Here is a 17,461-nt window from a genome sequence, read left to right as displayed (position 1 = left end):
ACTAGGATGCAAACAAGGAACGGAATAACTGTAAAGTATATAACGAAGATCTAAAGATAAGACAGTTCCATCTCTCATAAAATATTAAAAATATTTTAAACTTTAACCATTTATTCTGACCTTGCCGAAATTGTCAATACCTTTACTGTCCAAAAGGATTCCTTCGAGAAATGAAGTATGCAAAATCGCATCGAAATTGTAATATAAATAGGCCAGGCACGGCAGGGAAATGCTATATAGTTACAATAGGAAGCAAGTGCTAATGGCTCTTGTTTCTGTAACGCCGTTGATTTCGAGATCGGGTGTCCACAGATTGCTGATCAGCTCCAAGAATGATCGTTTGGCTCTCTGTCAACAACTTTCAAGTGCTGGAATGCTAATGCCAAAGAAATCTATGACGCCAATATTAAGCATGAGCACTGATGCACAAAGACGCACAGGCAATCATCATTCCAACGTCTGGGACGATGACGTTATACATTCTCTCTCAACGTCATACGCGGTATTTATCTTAATCTCATTATATATTTTCTACATATTGCCTTATGTTCCTTTAAAATTAATGTATTAAGCACTGCAATTTCACATGTTAAAATCCACCATTCATCAATCTCTGCAAGATAACTTTGTATTTCATTGAAATACGCCGTGACCAGGCACCTACATATCGTGAACGAGGAGAAACGCTTGTTGAAGATATCAAACACCGATTTTTGAGTGACATGAAAGATAGCTGCAGTGATGCCGCTGACGATTTAATCCGACGTCTTCAGATGGTGGATATTATCGAATGTTTGGGAATTGATAGACATTTTCAGCCTGAAATAAAAGAAGCTATCGATTACGTTTACAGGTTAAGCATTACACATGAATTTGATTTTCCATTTATAGGATTCAGTGATTGTATGCACTTCTAGATGATACATACTCATTCATTGATCATTAAAACCTCATTCATTGATGATTAGCAGATATTGGAACGAAACGGGCATCGGGCTCGGATCAAGAAATTCCGGCATTAAAGATCTCAACTCTACAGCGTTGGGATTTCGGGCACTCAGAATGCATCGATATAATGTCTCTTCGGGTCAGACAGAATAAAATATACCCTTGATGTCGTTTGACAGTTAAATAAGTGAGCTGAGATAACTTTAACAAATATATTTGATACTTATAGAATGTCATGCACTGATGAAAAAGACGTTTTAGAGAATTTCAAAGATGAAAACGGGCAATTCTTCTGTAGTTCCAGTACTGGTGAAGAAGGAAATGCTGATAAAGAAGTGAGAAGCATGCTGTCATTATTCCGTGCTTCAAACATTTCGTTTCCCGGCGAAAAAGTGATGGAGGAGGCAAAGATCACACTGTAGCTGACGTCGATCAAAGCCTCCAGAGAGAGGTAAGTTGTAAACACCTTTTTTAACTTCTGGTATTGTATGCAAACTCTTCGCATCTGGAAATTATTTATTTATTTTGTATGTTTTACCCTCCTAACATTGGCAGAAGTCTGATTTGATTACTGTTTTCCAGGTGAAATATGCATTGGAATTTCCATGGCATTGCAGTGTGCCTAGGTGGGAGGCTAGGAACTTTATCGAAATATATGAACAAAACTATTCATGGCTCAAGTACTAACCTTGTCCATAAGATTTGATCAGTTTCAATGAATCCTGAATTTCAACAAGTGTTTTCCATACACTAATATATGTTCACCATGTATTCTTTCAGGTCTAGTATGAACCAGAAAATTTTAGAGCTGGCAAAATTGGACTTCAATATTCTGCAATGTACACATAAGAAGGAAATGCAACTTATCTCGAGGTGCACTGGCCTTTGACATTATGATAGGATACAATAGATTATGTATCTGATCATTATGCTTGCTTGTCAATTTAGTGACATGACCTTTGCAATATATAGGTGGTGGTCAGAGTCATATCTGCCGCAGCTGGATTTCTATAGGAAACGTCACGTGGAACTTTACTTTTGGGCGGTTCTAGGCACATTCGAGCCCGAATTTCGTAGCAGCAGAATCGCCTTCACAAAACTTTCAACAGTGATGACGGTTATAGATGACCTATATGATACTCACGGAACATTGGACGAAATCAAAATCTTCACTGAGGGAGTGAGAAGGTCAAGTCAAGTTCAAATTATAGCGACTATTATGTAGAAATTGGCGCGATCCATTAAATATTTTTAGTTCTGCAGGAGTGACGTTCTGGGATAGCCTATATCGCAGGAAGTTTTTAATTTTTTTAATAAACATTTTGAATTATTTTCAGATGGGATACTTCACTAATAAGCCGCCTTCCAGACCACATTCAAAAAATATTCGAGTTTTTCATGAAGACATCGAATGAATGGACTGCTGAAGTGGAAAAAAAGCAAGGGCGTGACATGGCGGCGTATATAAGAAAAAATGGCGTATGTACTGTCTATGATTATTAGAGACATCTATGCAAAACATGCTTGTACCCTTTTTTATGTCCTTGTTATTAGTATGTCTGTATGAATGAAATATCTGACCGCTTGCCTTCACTTTTAGTGGGAGCGATACGTTGAGTCTTATCTGCAAGAAGCGGAATGGATGGCGGCTGGATATGTCCCCTCGTTTAATGAGTACTATAAGAATGGCCTCGCTAGCTCCGGGATGTGTGTGTTAAATTTGATTCCGCTTCTGTTAATGGATCAGATTCTACCAGACGACATTCTGAAGCAAATAGTCTATCCATCCAAGATCCATGAGCTGTTAGAACTGACGATCCGAGTCAAGGACGACATAACGGACTTTGAGGTATTTGACATTCAAATTAATGTTCATTTTAAACATAAGATGAGATTAGGATTTGTTTTAACATTTGCCACTATGTGTGTGTTTGAAGCAAGAGAAGGAACACGGGGAGGTAGCTTCATGTTCAGAGTGTTATGTGAAAGACAATCCGGAATGTACCCGTGAAGATGCTTTAAATCATATGAAAGGCATCCTGGATCTTTCTGTCAGCCAACTGAATTGGGAATTTCTAAGGCATGACAATACAGTGCCGCTGTGCTGCAAAAGGTTTACTTTCAATCTTGCACGAGGCATGCACTTCCTCTTCAAATACAATGATGGCATAACCCTTTCTGACAATGAGGTAAAGGACCAAATATTCAAAGTTCTCATCCAGCCACTGCAGCTGTGACTGTGATCGTAATGGCGCATAGCGTTATCAATTTGCCGAGGGGTTTGAACATGTCGGTCTTATATTGCCACCGCTATGCTATAAATGTGGCTCAAAATATTCCGTGTTTTTGGTGGCCAGTGGTAACATATTTTTAATATCATAAACAATATTATAAATCCTATTGTTCATTTTTTGATCGCATAGTCTAACGAACCTTTTATATTGTAAAAGATTATTTATCACGTGAATGTTTTGAAGCCTTTTTTATATCTCCCACTTTATTTTGTTTGAAATTTAGCATAAATTTATTAAAGTAACAAGTTGGGTTTGTGTAATTTATAAGTCAGTTGTGTTATAATTTTGATGTTTTAAAAAAAGTCGATGGGTTGAATGTATTTATAGTTGGGTTATAATTTGGATATTTAAAAAAAATATGTGTGAATTAATTTATAAGGTAAAGAATGTATTTTAAATAATAAAAAATTATAATAATAGATTTTTTTAATATGTTTTTGTGAGTAAGTAATTAATTGAATAAGTAACTAGCAATTCCAATTCCATCATATGTTGTAAAAGAATTGAGTAAAAAAGAGTATAGTTGAAGATAAATGTGAATTTTTATGTGATTTAAATGTAAATGTAGTTTAGTTTGAGTGAAAGAGAAATCTTAATGTTGTTGTTAGATAAATTTTTATAATCGGAACTTTTGTGTTAAATTACTTTACAGATTTTAATTCATAAAAGCTTCTTGTATTAATTTATAGATACAACTCTAATCTTGAAAACTTAAGAACAAATCATCAAAGAGTTTATATCTCTAGATGAACATAATGAAACTTGAGAGAAAATTACATTAAAGAAACATGTAAGGCTATGTAGAAAAAATAAAAACGATATCTTACATGATATAAATAATATAAATTATATATATATATATATATATATATATATATATATATATATATATATATATATATATATATATATATACATAATGGTATTTATCATGATTAATGACTAATTGAATTCAATTTATCTTAAAATTAAAATAACATTTGATTTAGATTCATTAAAAATTTATTAATGATTTTTGTTGTGAAAATCATCACAAACCAACCTCGAAATTATAAATTATTAATTAAATGTGTTAATGTTGGTGACCTTATAATGACTTAAAAAAACCCCCAAAATTTGTAATCAAATGTGTTAATGTTGATAACCCTGCAATCACATCAGACGGGGACAATCAAAACATAAATAAAAATAAAAATGATATCTTACATGATATAATTAATTAAAGATGTTTGTAAATAATATATATATATATATATATATATATATATATATATATATATATATACACATAATGGTATTTATCATGATTAATGACTAATTGAATTCAATTTATCTTAAAATTAAAATAACATTTGATTTAGATTCATTAAAAATTTGTTAATGATTTTTGTTGTGAAAATCATCACAAACCAACCTCGAAATTATAAATTATTAATTAAATGTGTTAATGTTGGTGACCTTATAATGACTTTAAAAACCCCCAAAATTTGTAATCAAATGTGTTAATGTTGATAACCCTGCAATCACATCACACGGGGACAATCAAAACATAAATAAAAAGTCACATGTTAATGTTGATGACCCTACAATCACTTCACAGGGGCAAAATAAAAAAAGAAAGTAAAAAAGCACATGATAATTACTAGTAAAATGTCATTATCCATAGCTTAAAATAAACAAACAATGAAATGAAGTGACCCAAAGGGAAAGGTTAAAAGTTAAATTGAAAAGATAGTTTACAATAAACAGACAATGAAATGAAGCGATCAGAAAGAAAAATTAAAAGTTAAATTGGAAAAAAAGAAAAAAAAAGATGAAAAATGAAATTGAGTGTTTACTATAATAAAATTTAGACACTAGTCTTTGACATAACTTTGACAAAATATTTATTGTATATCAATATAATGGTTTTGATTCTTTCTATTATTTGAAATTTTAAATATCATGTTACCATAAAATTTATTATGATAGGCTAATTTTAAAGAAATTATTTACAAATTGAATATATTTATTATAATTAGATATTAGGTAACATGATATTAATAAATAAAGTTTATTATGATTTGTTAATTTTAAAAGACATGGTTTACTTTTGTAATATAAGGAAAATTGAATAAGTTTATTATAATAAAATATTAGAAAATTAAATTAATTAAAAGATTTATCTTTTATATTTTCAATTTAATAAATTAATTATTATTATTATTAGTTAAAATAAAATTAACAAAATAGTTTTAGTAACTTACCATTTTATAACATTATTAAGTATTAAGAAAATAAACTTGTTATTTATTTTTTTCACTATAGTTTTATTTCAATAAAAAAAATTATTCAACAAAGTTTTATATTTAAATAAAAAAAATTATTCAACAATATTCTAGCCTCCCAATTTCATGTTAAATGGATTATTCTTAAAAATTTGAACAATGCTCTTAATCTGTTTTTTGGAAAAAAGATAAAATAAAATAAACAATTATTACATTTAATTAAAAATTTAATACACAATTTAATGTTAAATGGATTATTGTTACAAATTTGAACAATACCTTTAATTTGTTTTTCTTCTTAAAAATTTAAACAATACTCTTAATATGTTCAGACTTGTAAGGAAAAGACAAAATGAAGTAAACCATCATTGCATTTAAATAAAAACTTAATACCCATCCAACATTATGAAATTGCAAATTTTGACTTCAAAACGTTATGAAACTGTAAATTCTGACTTCAAGCCATTATGCAAGAGTTTATGATATGTATCTATGACAAAAATGGCTCCATAAGCGCCCGAAATATATGATCCGAAAGTAAGTGACACAAAAGAAATAAATTCTAACCTCTCAACTTCCAACGTGGCCTTCGAGGAGAGAGGTAAAAATCAACCTAGATGTTACATTTACAATAACTATTATGCTTGCTACTCTAGGAAAAGTTGAAGTACTAGATAAACTACTCCCTTTTAATGTTTATGATGACACCCTATGAAAAGTACTTGATAAAGTACTTCCTTCTCATGTTTATAACTATAATAAACTACGTCCTTTTAATGTTTATAATTGACCGCGATCAATTTATTTGTAGTTTCTGCACGAGTGACGTTGTGGGATAGCCTATATAGCTGGAATTTTTTTATGCGGGAGGAGTTCTTGAATTATGTTTTTTTTAAATAAATTTAGCATCATTTAAAAATTTTGGTGCATTTAAAATTCTGAAATTTGATAACTATAATTTAAATTTAACTTTTTATCGAAATCCTACCAACTTTTCCATAATTAAAAAAAAAAAACAACCCGGTTAAACTACTGCAAGAAGAAAGAATAACGAATGACGTGTGTATGGTCTATAATTATTGTAGACATCAGGGAAAAACATGCTTGTACCATTTTAAAAAATAAAATAAAGAGGTTGTTATTATTATACCATTTTAAAAAATAAAATAAAGAGGTTGTACCATTTTAAAAAATAAATGAATCAAATATTTGACTCGCTGCCTTCACTTTTAGTGCGAGCAATACGTTGAGTCTTATGTGCAAGAAGCGGAATTTTCACTTATAATTCTATTAAATTTTTTATTATTAAAAACACTTAGACAACACCATTATTATTAAAATCTATTGTCATAATTTCTTAAATAGTTATTTCACGAGTCTCTTAACTCTTAAAGAATTAAGACAACCTCAATTCCACGAAACCTTAAGGGTCGAATGAAATTGTGAAGAGCTACAATTACCTCAAATAACTGAGCTCCCAAGGAGCACCAACGCCATTGAATTTATTTCACTTTTGTCATTTTACATAATTGAGATTTGAAGGGTTATCAATGAAGGGGTAGTTTTTTTTTTTAATACCGAAAACAACTCTAGTTAACTTACTGAAAGCTATGTATTTTTTTTTTAACTCCAATTAACCCACTTAAAATTATGTATAAATATGGATGAATATAACAAAAAAAAGGAAGAAAACAAAGTAGTGTAATAAAAATAAAGTATTTTCGTTTAAACAAAATATACTTGCTTAGTTGTAGTTTATACTTGCTTAGTTGTAGTTCATAGTTGCCACAACACCTGTCCATTGTTATAACTCCGTTCATTATCCAGTGCTGTATTTTTATTCATGGTACATTATTACACTTTTGGTTGTTTCACAACTACATATTGCTACAAATCCACTATAACTTCTTGTTGTGAATAGAGTATTTTATTTGTGAAATCATATGCTTTATATGCTATAATTTTTTTCTTATTATGTCATTTTTTTCATGTTCAAAACATGTAGTGAGTTGGAAGATATAGTTATGTATCAATGTTAGAAAAAAAAAAATTATGCTTCAATTGTCTAGATGTTAAATTGAAGTATCATTGAACACTAGTATGGCTCAATCATAGGTTCTTATTCTAATGGAGAGAAAGTACGATTCTTGGTTTATCAGAATCAAAACATTACTACATTATCCTGACCTTTCAGGATTTTTCACTATGAGTATCCAGAGTTTGTTGATCAAGTAAAAAAATGGATCTAACAAACGCTTAGTGAAATCCTTTGAATGAGAACTAAAAGAAGGATAATAAAGCTCTTGGTTTAATCCAGCAAGGTTTAAATGGCATTATATTTCCAGAGTCAAGTTCAAATTCTTCAAAGAAGGCTTGGGACACTCTTGAAACATGTTATCAAGGAGTTGTAAAGCTCCCTCCCACCCCCTTGGACATTTCTAGGTTAATGAGAGGTGTTACTTTTAACTAAGTTGACCTCCATGGTCCCATTATGAAAATGGGGTTATAACAATATTTCATTTCCAAAGTTAGTGGAATTAACTTTGGAACATACCATCGCTTGTAACTCATTAAGAGATTTTCTACGATATGAATTTTATCATGATCTGAAACAGAGGCCAAAAATTATGCCCATTTAAAGTTTGATCATGTAATCATTGTCACACAAACAAGATCCCGCCACATGGCACCCATGTGGCACTTGTGTGGACCTTACTAAGTGGTTCCATGTTATCCTTCACACCAATGTCGACGTGGTTACATCCACGTAACCCTTTCCACATAGAAAATCCTATGGACCCCACCAAGTCCGGTCCTCACATTTTATTTCTTTGTTTTACGCTATATCCAATTTGTAAAGGAATATGGTGCTACTAAGAAATTTTCACATAAAAATGATTTGGACTCCTATTTGTGTTAGGACTTGTTACAAACATCTAATGATACATTGTATATACTGCATATGACTTTTTATCATGAGGCAAATGATTTGGATTCCGAGATGCATCAAAATCCCCAAACATATTTCCATAATCCCAAATATCCAGCTTTGGGCACTTATTTGGGCCTCATGAGGTTTACTCAAATTGGGCCCCACACTAGATAAACCTTGAATCAATCCTTTTGCATATGTATCAAGCCTCATCTATATCTTGTTTCCCCATGAGATTCATCATAACAATTATCTTATATATCGAGATTCTCATATATGCCTAGATCACTTGAATTATATCTAGCCCAGATACTCAAAGCTATAGTGCCAATTTATGCTTAGTCAACTCAAAATGATTTAAGGTTTTTCCTTACGTTTTTCGGGGAACTGGCCAAGGCTCTCCTAGAAGAACAACTTTGCCCAAAACGTCCATGATCATTGGAATACGTTCTTACATCAAGTAGAAACAATCCAAGTTCAAACATAAAACATAATCCACATGTTAATAGGAATCATAGCCAACCAATCGATGGCTAACAATGCTCTATGGTTTCTTCTATTGTAAAACCAAATCCTTGTGTGGAATGGATCTAAAATAATTTATATCAGGTTCCCTAATATATCATGCATTAATTGATTATTGGTCCATGAGTAAAGAGGGAAAATAATCATTCATGTACAACAAAAATCCATGCTAATTCTTAGCATCCAATACATATCCCTTTAAGAATAGAATTTCAGTAGTTCTTACACAAGAGGGACTCCTTGACAGTTATAACACCCAAACTAGGTAATTGCACACACTATAATGGTTTAATTGGGTTCACTAGATAGTCATACGTAATCATGTAGATAGATATACAAATTATAAAATATATAGGAAACTATAGGGGTATGTAAGCCCCTCATGCCATGATAATAATCATACAAACCATCTCATTGAAAATACACAAGAATACATATTCCATCATTAATTGTGTTGATACACTCGTTGTCATATAACAACAATTTTTATCATTCAAAGTGAAATAGGTACAAATAAAGATACAAGTAAGAAACTTACCTTTTTAGCAGAGTGACTTGAAAATAAGGGACTTCAACTCTCCTCCCACTTGTAGGCCAATTGCACTGCCATTATTTCTTGCAATTAACCATGCCTAATCCATATTTAGAGTCTGAGGAGTGAAGCGTTTAAAGAATATTCACACTAGTCTAGTTAAGAATTCACATCAGAATCCATAGCACGCAGCGCCTCCACCTAGCACCCAGGAGTCGAAAGTACATAGTATCTCCACCCAAACAACACTTAAGACAATCTAGAGCACACAATGATCCACCCAATAATAACTACAATAATCTAGAGTTCACAATGTCTCCACCTAATTCACACTACAACAATCTAGATCCCACAGTGCCTCCATCTACAATCCGGAAGGAATCCATAACACACCATGTCTCTACCTAATACGTTTCACGGGAATCTAGACTCTTCACTCATGGTATCCACTTGTGAAACATCGAGAGAACTCCCAAACTGCACAATCTCTCCACTTGCTAAGCGGGGATCGATATTCCACTGTCACTCCAACTTCTTAACACCACAAGTTCATCTTTAATCTATGCTCCTAAGCATGCTCCAAGCCAATGTATTAAATGATTTTTTCTTGCCTTTTTCCTTACTCATTCACTTGCAAATCCCTTGAGAAACCGAGAGTGTTCACTATGCTCATATGCTCCTCTATTGAGTGTGCAGTCTTGTTTGGAGTAACATGTCTTTGTGTCTCTTGCTATCAAGTGTATACCACACTATAAAAAAATTTTCATTTTGAGATTATTTTGCATGTGGATTGGAACAACATGTCCCATGAGATCAAGTTGGTTCATCCTTTTGGTCAACCATCCATACTCCATTTTAATTGTTGTACCAGCTTATTTTTAATTCAACAAGGATATGGGTGGCCATTTAATGGAAAATACTACTCTTGGTTATTTCCCCAAGAAATTCCCAAGAAACGTTTGCTCTCAAGCTTTGAATCCATGTCCTCTCATCAATCCATTTACTTTTACATTTCTCATAATTAATTACCATTGCACATGAAAATATTTACATGAGGGGGTAACCAAAAAGGGTTGTTATAGGTGTATCCAAGATGAAGAATGTTAAGTTACAAAACTTGGGGAGAGATTTTGAAAATCTGGAAATGAAAGATAGTGAGATTGTGGTTAGTTTTATGATTAGGTCATGAGCAATGTTAATCAATTAAGACAATATGGTGATTACATATGAAATAAGAGAGTGGTTGAGAAATTCTTCCAAAGTTTTCCAAAGAAGCTTGAAGCTATGATTGTATACATTGAAGAGCTTAAATATAATATACAAATGCAAATTAATGAGTTCACTCATTGTTTGGTTGCACATGAATCCATGATGATAAGATATGATGGTAATCCATTGGAGAATTCATTCAAAAATAAACTGAAACTTACTAAAGGAAGAGGCAGAGGAAGTTTATGTAACAAAGGAAGGGGAGGAAAACATCTTATCAAAGGGACAACAAAAATAATTTTAGATCTGAGGAGAAATCTCAACAATACCCTTTTAATTTAATGGTGAGCAACAACAAAATCTTGCAGGGAGGGAATCAAAGAGGATTGTAACTTGATAATCATAAACCTGTGTTTTTGACGTATAATCTGACTCAAGAAAGTTCAAATCATGTTTGGTTTTTAGATAGTAGGTGCCTCAATCACATGAATGGAAACATATATTTGTTTGTGAGTCATGACACTAGTATTTAGTATGAGGTAAAGCGAGCCAATGATAAGAAGGTATGTGTTAAAGGTAAAGGAGTGATTGTTGTATTACTAGAAATGGTGAAAGAAGAATGATCAATGATGTATACTATGTACCTAGTTTAAATTGCAATTTGTTAAGCATTGGGAAACTAATAGAGAAAATATACACAGTGTTCTTCAATAAAATCATTGGTAAGTACCCAAGTAAGTAGTTGATAGAAAGGGTGCAGATGAAAAAGAGTTGGTTGTTTCCACTTATAATGAAAAATAAATTCACTCACTCTTTGAATGCTTATAAAACTAAGTGCTTGGATGAATCTTGGTTATGGAATTTAAGATATTGTCATTTATATTTTAGTGTTGTAGACTTTTTATAAAATAAGTTGATAGTGTAAGGGTTGCCTAAAACTCAACAAATAATAAGCTCATGTGAGAGTTGTATGCTTAAAAAGCATCATAGAGAGAAATTTGTATCTATAATTTTAGATAGGGTGAAATCTCCATCGGAGATTGTAAAAAAAAATTGTGTGGACCAATGAAAACACATGCTTTGGTCAGAAATATTTACTTTTCAACTTTTATTAATGATTATATTTGAAAAAATTTGGTTTATCTTCTAAGAGAAAAGTATGAAGATTTCACCATATTAAAAAGGTTTAAAGCTATGGTTGAAAAAGAAAGTAGAAAATATGTTAAAGTTTTAAGATCATATAAATGTGTTGAATATATTCCAGATGATTTCATGGAGCTTTGTTAGTGGCATAGAATCAAGAGACAATTTACTACATGTTATACTCCATAGCAAAAATGGGTGGCTAAAAGGAAGAATCAAACCATTATCAATATGGCTCAAAGAAAGCTAACAAAGAAGTATCTACCACATAAATAGTGAGGAGAAGAAGTTATTTGTCTAGTTTATATCCTCAACAAGATTCTGGCTAAGAGTGTGAAGGAACAAGTTCCTAAAGAAACAGGGAGTGGTAAAAGTTGAAACGTATCTTATTGGAGGATTTTTAGGTGTGTAGCCTATGCACATGTACCTAAAGAGATCAGAAGTTGGATGAAAACAATGAGAAGTGTATCTTTACTTAATATAGTGAGGAGTGTAAGGAATATAGAATCTATAATCTCATTATGAAGAAGTATATTATTATTATGGATGTTGATTCAAGGAAGAAGAGGCTTGGGATGGAAGCATATATAAATCTATTGCAGAGGGAATTGTATTCTCTCATTGAGGTGATGATGGAGATGAGAAGGATGTACAGGCTATAAAGTTGACTCCATATGCATATACACTTGCTACAAGTACTTCAACAAGGAAATCAGCACAAGTTAGCCCACATAAAGGGAATTGTTTGGTAAAAATGGGCCTCAAAACAAAAAATGTACTAACAAAATTATCTTTAAAAGAATCAATATGGTTCAAGATGATGATGTCATCAGCAAGGGAAAATATTTTGGAGGGAAAAGAAGAAAACCACTTTTTATTGTATTTATCGCTTATCTCTTTATATATTTACTCAAATGTCAAGTGTATATACTTGTTGGATGCAGAATTAAATTCCACATCCAATGAGTATCCATCCTGCATATTTCTAAGTAGACCCATAATATATATATATATATATATATATATATATAAATAAATAAAAAAGATGAAAAAATTGTGTTTAGTCATGGGTCTTGTCATAAGTATGTTTAGTGGGTACTAGTTAGATGTGGAATTTAAATCCACATACAACGGGTGTCTACACTTGGCATTTGAGTAAAACTACAAGGAGATAAGCCAAAAATACAATATAGTTTGTTAATTTGATGTAGTTTGTTAACTTGTGCTTCATTCAGATCTAGGCCTACTTCTTGGGCTATCCTCATTGTCTGAATTTCAAATTCTATTGGGAAGATAGGTTCTTTGCCAAACACTAGCTGATATGGGGAGTATCCTATGGTATTCCTCCAAGTCGTGCAATATACCAACATGGCTTCTGGTAATCGGGTAGCCCAATCATGTCTATGTGAGGCCACTGTTTTTGTTAGTATGGTCTTGATTACTTTGTTGGTACTTTCTACCTGATCGTTTGCCTGCAAGTGGTATGGCGATGTGATTCTGTGTAAGATGTGATGATTTTTTAATGTAGCAGTGATCCAGATTTAAACAGGAACGCAACAAATTACAGAGATAACCATATACACAAAGATGCAGCGGAAATAATACTTCATTTCATTAATGCAAAATACTGACATACGCTTACAAACAGAAATGGCAATAAACTAGCTAGGGCGATGGTAGCTTATCTCTGAGAAGAGATGTGATGGCTACATGCCTCTGAACTGTTCTGAACTGTATTACAATGAGGCTCGAAGGCCTATTTATTGTTGAGAAACAATGGAAAACCCTTCACATACCGAAACCTAACCCTAGAAGATGAAACGCCAAATTGTGGGCCCCGTTTGGGTAAATTGGTACATCAATTTCCCGGGGTCGTAACTTTGGCATACGATCTCCGTTTGACGCGTACGATAGCTCGTTAGAAAGATCTATCCGAGTACTACCACATTGGGAGGCAACATTAGGGCTCGGTCGCCCCAGAATTCCAAAAAAACGTCGTTTAGGGCCTCAAAACGGCTCCGGAAGTTCAGGACCCGAAAAACTGCTAAAAATAGTAAACTGTGCTACAATTAAGGAAACTGAAAATGCTGAGAAAGACAATGGTGGGGGTCCAGGTGGACCTGGCAGGTGGCCACCAATATCCACCTGGATCATTCCTCCCCCCTTAGGAAGCAATGGTCCCCATTGCGTTGAGCTCCTCCATGAGATGAGGAAACCTCTGCTGAACTTGTTCCCTGGTGAGCCACTTGCCCTGCTGAAGGAGTTGGCCTGCTTTGACAACTCGATACAGTTGGATATGCTGTTGGCGAGTGTTCTTGATCTGTGTGTCCATGATCCGATCAGTTGCAGCTTGTTCCATGCAATCTGGATTTAATTCTGTGGGTTTGAGCTGTTCTGCAATGTCGGATGTGTCTAGCAATGGTGGAAAGTATGGCCGAAGGCGGTCCACATTGAACACTGGGTGCAGGCCAAGGAATGGGGGAATGCTGAGCTCAAATGCATTGTCTCCCATAGCCTTAGTAATGGTGTAAGGACCATATCGAAGTGGTCTCAATTTCCGATAGGCTCCAGTAAGGCGTTCCTTTTGCAAATGCAACCAGACTTTGTCGCCCACCTGAAACTTGTGTGGCACCCGGTGTTGATCATGTCGCTGCTTGTACTTGGCATTTGATTTCTCAAGAATGTCATGGACCTGCTGGCGAATATGTTGGATGCGCTCAATGAAGCTGGTGGCCTTATCTGTTTCGGACTGGACATGAGCTGAATTCATGTGAGTAGCTGCAAGTGGCATGGCCACATCAATGGGGCATAGTGGCTGGAATCCTAAACCCACCTGAAAAGGGCTATGGCCAGTGGAGCTGTGAAGAGCTCGGTTGTAGCTGTGCTGAACATAGGGGAGGCTCTCGTCCCATGTGCGTGGATGCTTTGAGTTATACATGCGCAGAATGTGCACAATCATCCTGTTGACAACCTCTGTCTGGCCATCAGTTTGAGGATGGAAGGCTGTGGACTTCGTGAGTTTGGTGTCCAGCATTGACCAGAGACTGGACCAAAATGTGCTGAGAAACCGACTGTCCCGATCTGAGATGATAGACTGTGGGATCCCAAAGTGCACCCACACTCGTTCAAAGAAGAGTTTAGCAGTGGCTTCTGCTGTGATATTCTTCTTGCAGGCCATCATAATGGCCATCTTTGAGAACCTGTCGACGACCACAAAAACACAGTCATTTCCATGCTTAGTGGAAGGAAGGCCTGACATGTAATCCATGGAGATGGATTCCCAAGGTCGACTAGGGGTAGGCAACGGGGTATAGAGGCCTTGCTTCTTAATGGTCGGTTTGGCAATGGCACAGGCAGTACATGATCGGATGTACTTCCCAACATCCTGTCGAAGATTCGGCCAATAGAAATAGTTTTGCAGTACTGCCACTGTTTTCTCGACCCCGAAATGCCCAGCAGCCCGACTGTAGTGTGCTTCCCAAATCATCTTGGCACGCTCGCTTGAAGGAACACAAAGGTGACCGAGGTGGCATAATAGGGCATCCTGGAGGTGAAAATCTGCAACCTGCCGACCCTCCAAGAGTGTCTGGTATGTGTGGCCGAATTCTGGGTCGCTTTTGTAGAGAAGTGGCCAATCAGAAGTCTCGTGCCCGCAAGAGTTGAGCACGGTGGTTAGCGCCATGATCGGTGGTCGACTGAGGCAATCTGCAACATTATTGGTGCTGCCCTTTTTATACTTGATATTCAAGTGAAACTGTTGCAGGTATGTAGACCACTTCTGATGGCGATCATTCTGCAATTTCCCTTGGGTCTGTATGAATTGCAGAGGTCGGTGGTCTGTGTGGATGACCGTTTCCTTCCCCAAAATGTAATGCTTCCATTGTCGGCAGGCCTGTACAATGGAATACATCTCTTTATCATAAGTGGGGTACTTCCGGACTGTGTCTGAAAGTGTTTCACTGTGATATGCCACTGGATGTCCATGTTGAGTAAGGACTGCCCCAATAGCATAGTCAGAGGCATCTGTCTCGACCTCAAATGGTTGTTGTAAATCTGGTAACGCGAGCACTGGTGCCGTGCAGAGGCGATCCTTCAACTCCCTGAATGCCTTCTGTTGAGATTCAGACCAAAAGAATTTTGCTTTCGCCCCGCCCTTGGTGACTTGACTCAAGGGCCAAGAAATATGAGAAAATCCCAACACAAACCTGCGGTAGAAGTTGGCAAGACCTAGAAAGCTGCGGAGCTCTGTTAGAGTGGTTGGAGAGGGCCAATCCCGAATGACTTGGACCTTGGCTGGATCGACATGCACCCCCTGTTCATCAATGATGTATCCCAGATACTGAACCTCGGTCATGCCAAAAGTGCATTTCTCCAAATTGGCACATAGCTTGTGTTGCCGCAGTGTTTGGAGAACCTGTCGGATGTGGTGGAGGTGCTCTTCCCAACTCTGGCTGAAGATCAGAATGTCATCCAAGTATACTACTACAAAGGAGTTGGTGAATGGCCGCAAGATGTCATCCATTAGCCTCATAAAGGTTGCAGGAGCATTCGTCAATCCGAAAGGCATGACCAACCATTCGAAGAGGCCCTCCTTGGATTTGAAGGCAGTCTTCCACACATCTGAGGGTTCAATTGGTACCTGGTGATATCCTGACTTCAGATCGATCTTGCTGAAATATTTCGCCCCCTTTAGTTGGTCTAGGAGGTCATCAATCCGCGGGATCGGGTACCTATTACGGACAGTGATCTTGTTCAGCGCCCGATAGTCAATACAGAGTCTCCACGTCCCATCCTTCTTCTGTACCAACACTATCGGGCTCCCACAGGGCGAAGAACTCGGACGGATGTGACCTTTCTGCAGGAGCTCCTGAATCTGCCTCTTGATTTCATTGTTCTCCAGAACGGAGCGCCGATAAATTGGTCCATTGGGTAGCGGCGCACCTGGGGTCAGATCGATGGAGTGCTTGACTTGACAGTGCAGAGGAACCCCTGCCGGGGAGGTGAAGATGTCTTTGTACTCCTCCACAATCTTGTCCATTTGTAGCTGCCGTGCAGAGGGACCTCGTTTGGAGGCCGCGGCCACTGTCTTCTTCTTCCCTTGAGGGCGTATCATCAGGAAAACAAATTTCCTGGTTTTGGAAATGATCTTACTGCATTGTTTTGCAGTAATCAAAGAGATGGCGGCAGGTGGTGCTACCTCTGGTATCCTGAACAACTTATTTCCCAATGTAATAATAACAGCACGGGGCCTTGATTCATACACAGCATGTCGCTTCCACAAGTATGGTTGTCCTAGTAATACATCACAAACTTCAAGGGGAGCAATGTCACACAATACCTCATCCGTGAAGGGCTTGATGTTGTATGGAAGGCGACACTGCTGGCTCACGCGAAGATCTCGCCCTTGGTGAAGCCACCCAATGGTGTATGGTTGTGGATGTGCTGTGGTCGGTAAGCCCAACCGCTTCACGACCTCTGCCGAAATGAGGTTCTTTTGACTCCCGCTATCAACAATGAACTGTATCGGGGAGCCCTTGACCCACATCTGGGAGTGGAAGAGACGCTCCTCCTCCTCTGGATCTTCGGGTTCATTTTTCTGGATCTTTGCGGT

The 17,461-nt window shown here is 35.8% G+C and overlaps 1 pseudogene across 1 annotated transcript; it reads left to right on the top strand.

Annotated features, from left to right (window-relative positions):
* Positions 1 to 213: 213 nt before the first annotated feature.
* Positions 214 to 3,342, top strand: LOC149264922 (delta-selinene-like synthase, chloroplastic; annotated as a pseudogene). Its single transcript, XR_016259966.1, has 10 exons — positions 214 to 502; positions 657 to 853; positions 972 to 1,087; positions 1,201 to 1,399; positions 1,531 to 1,628; positions 1,729 to 1,821; positions 1,921 to 2,136; positions 2,286 to 2,427; positions 2,549 to 2,797; positions 2,886 to 3,342. The product of XR_016259966.1 is annotated as a delta-selinene-like synthase, chloroplastic (transcript).
* Positions 3,343 to 17,461: the final 14,119 nt, after the last annotated feature.

The sequence above is a fragment of the Pinus tabuliformis genome, chromosome 6 (genome assembly GCF_031772625.1).
Source record: "Pinus tabuliformis cultivar Carrire ecotype Pingquan chromosome 6, CPIR1, whole genome shotgun sequence".
Lineage (NCBI taxonomy): Eukaryota > Viridiplantae > Streptophyta > Pinopsida > Pinales > Pinaceae > Pinus > Pinus tabuliformis.
Note: the sequence above shows the minus strand (reverse complement) of the source record. Positions and strands in the feature narration are given on the sequence as shown.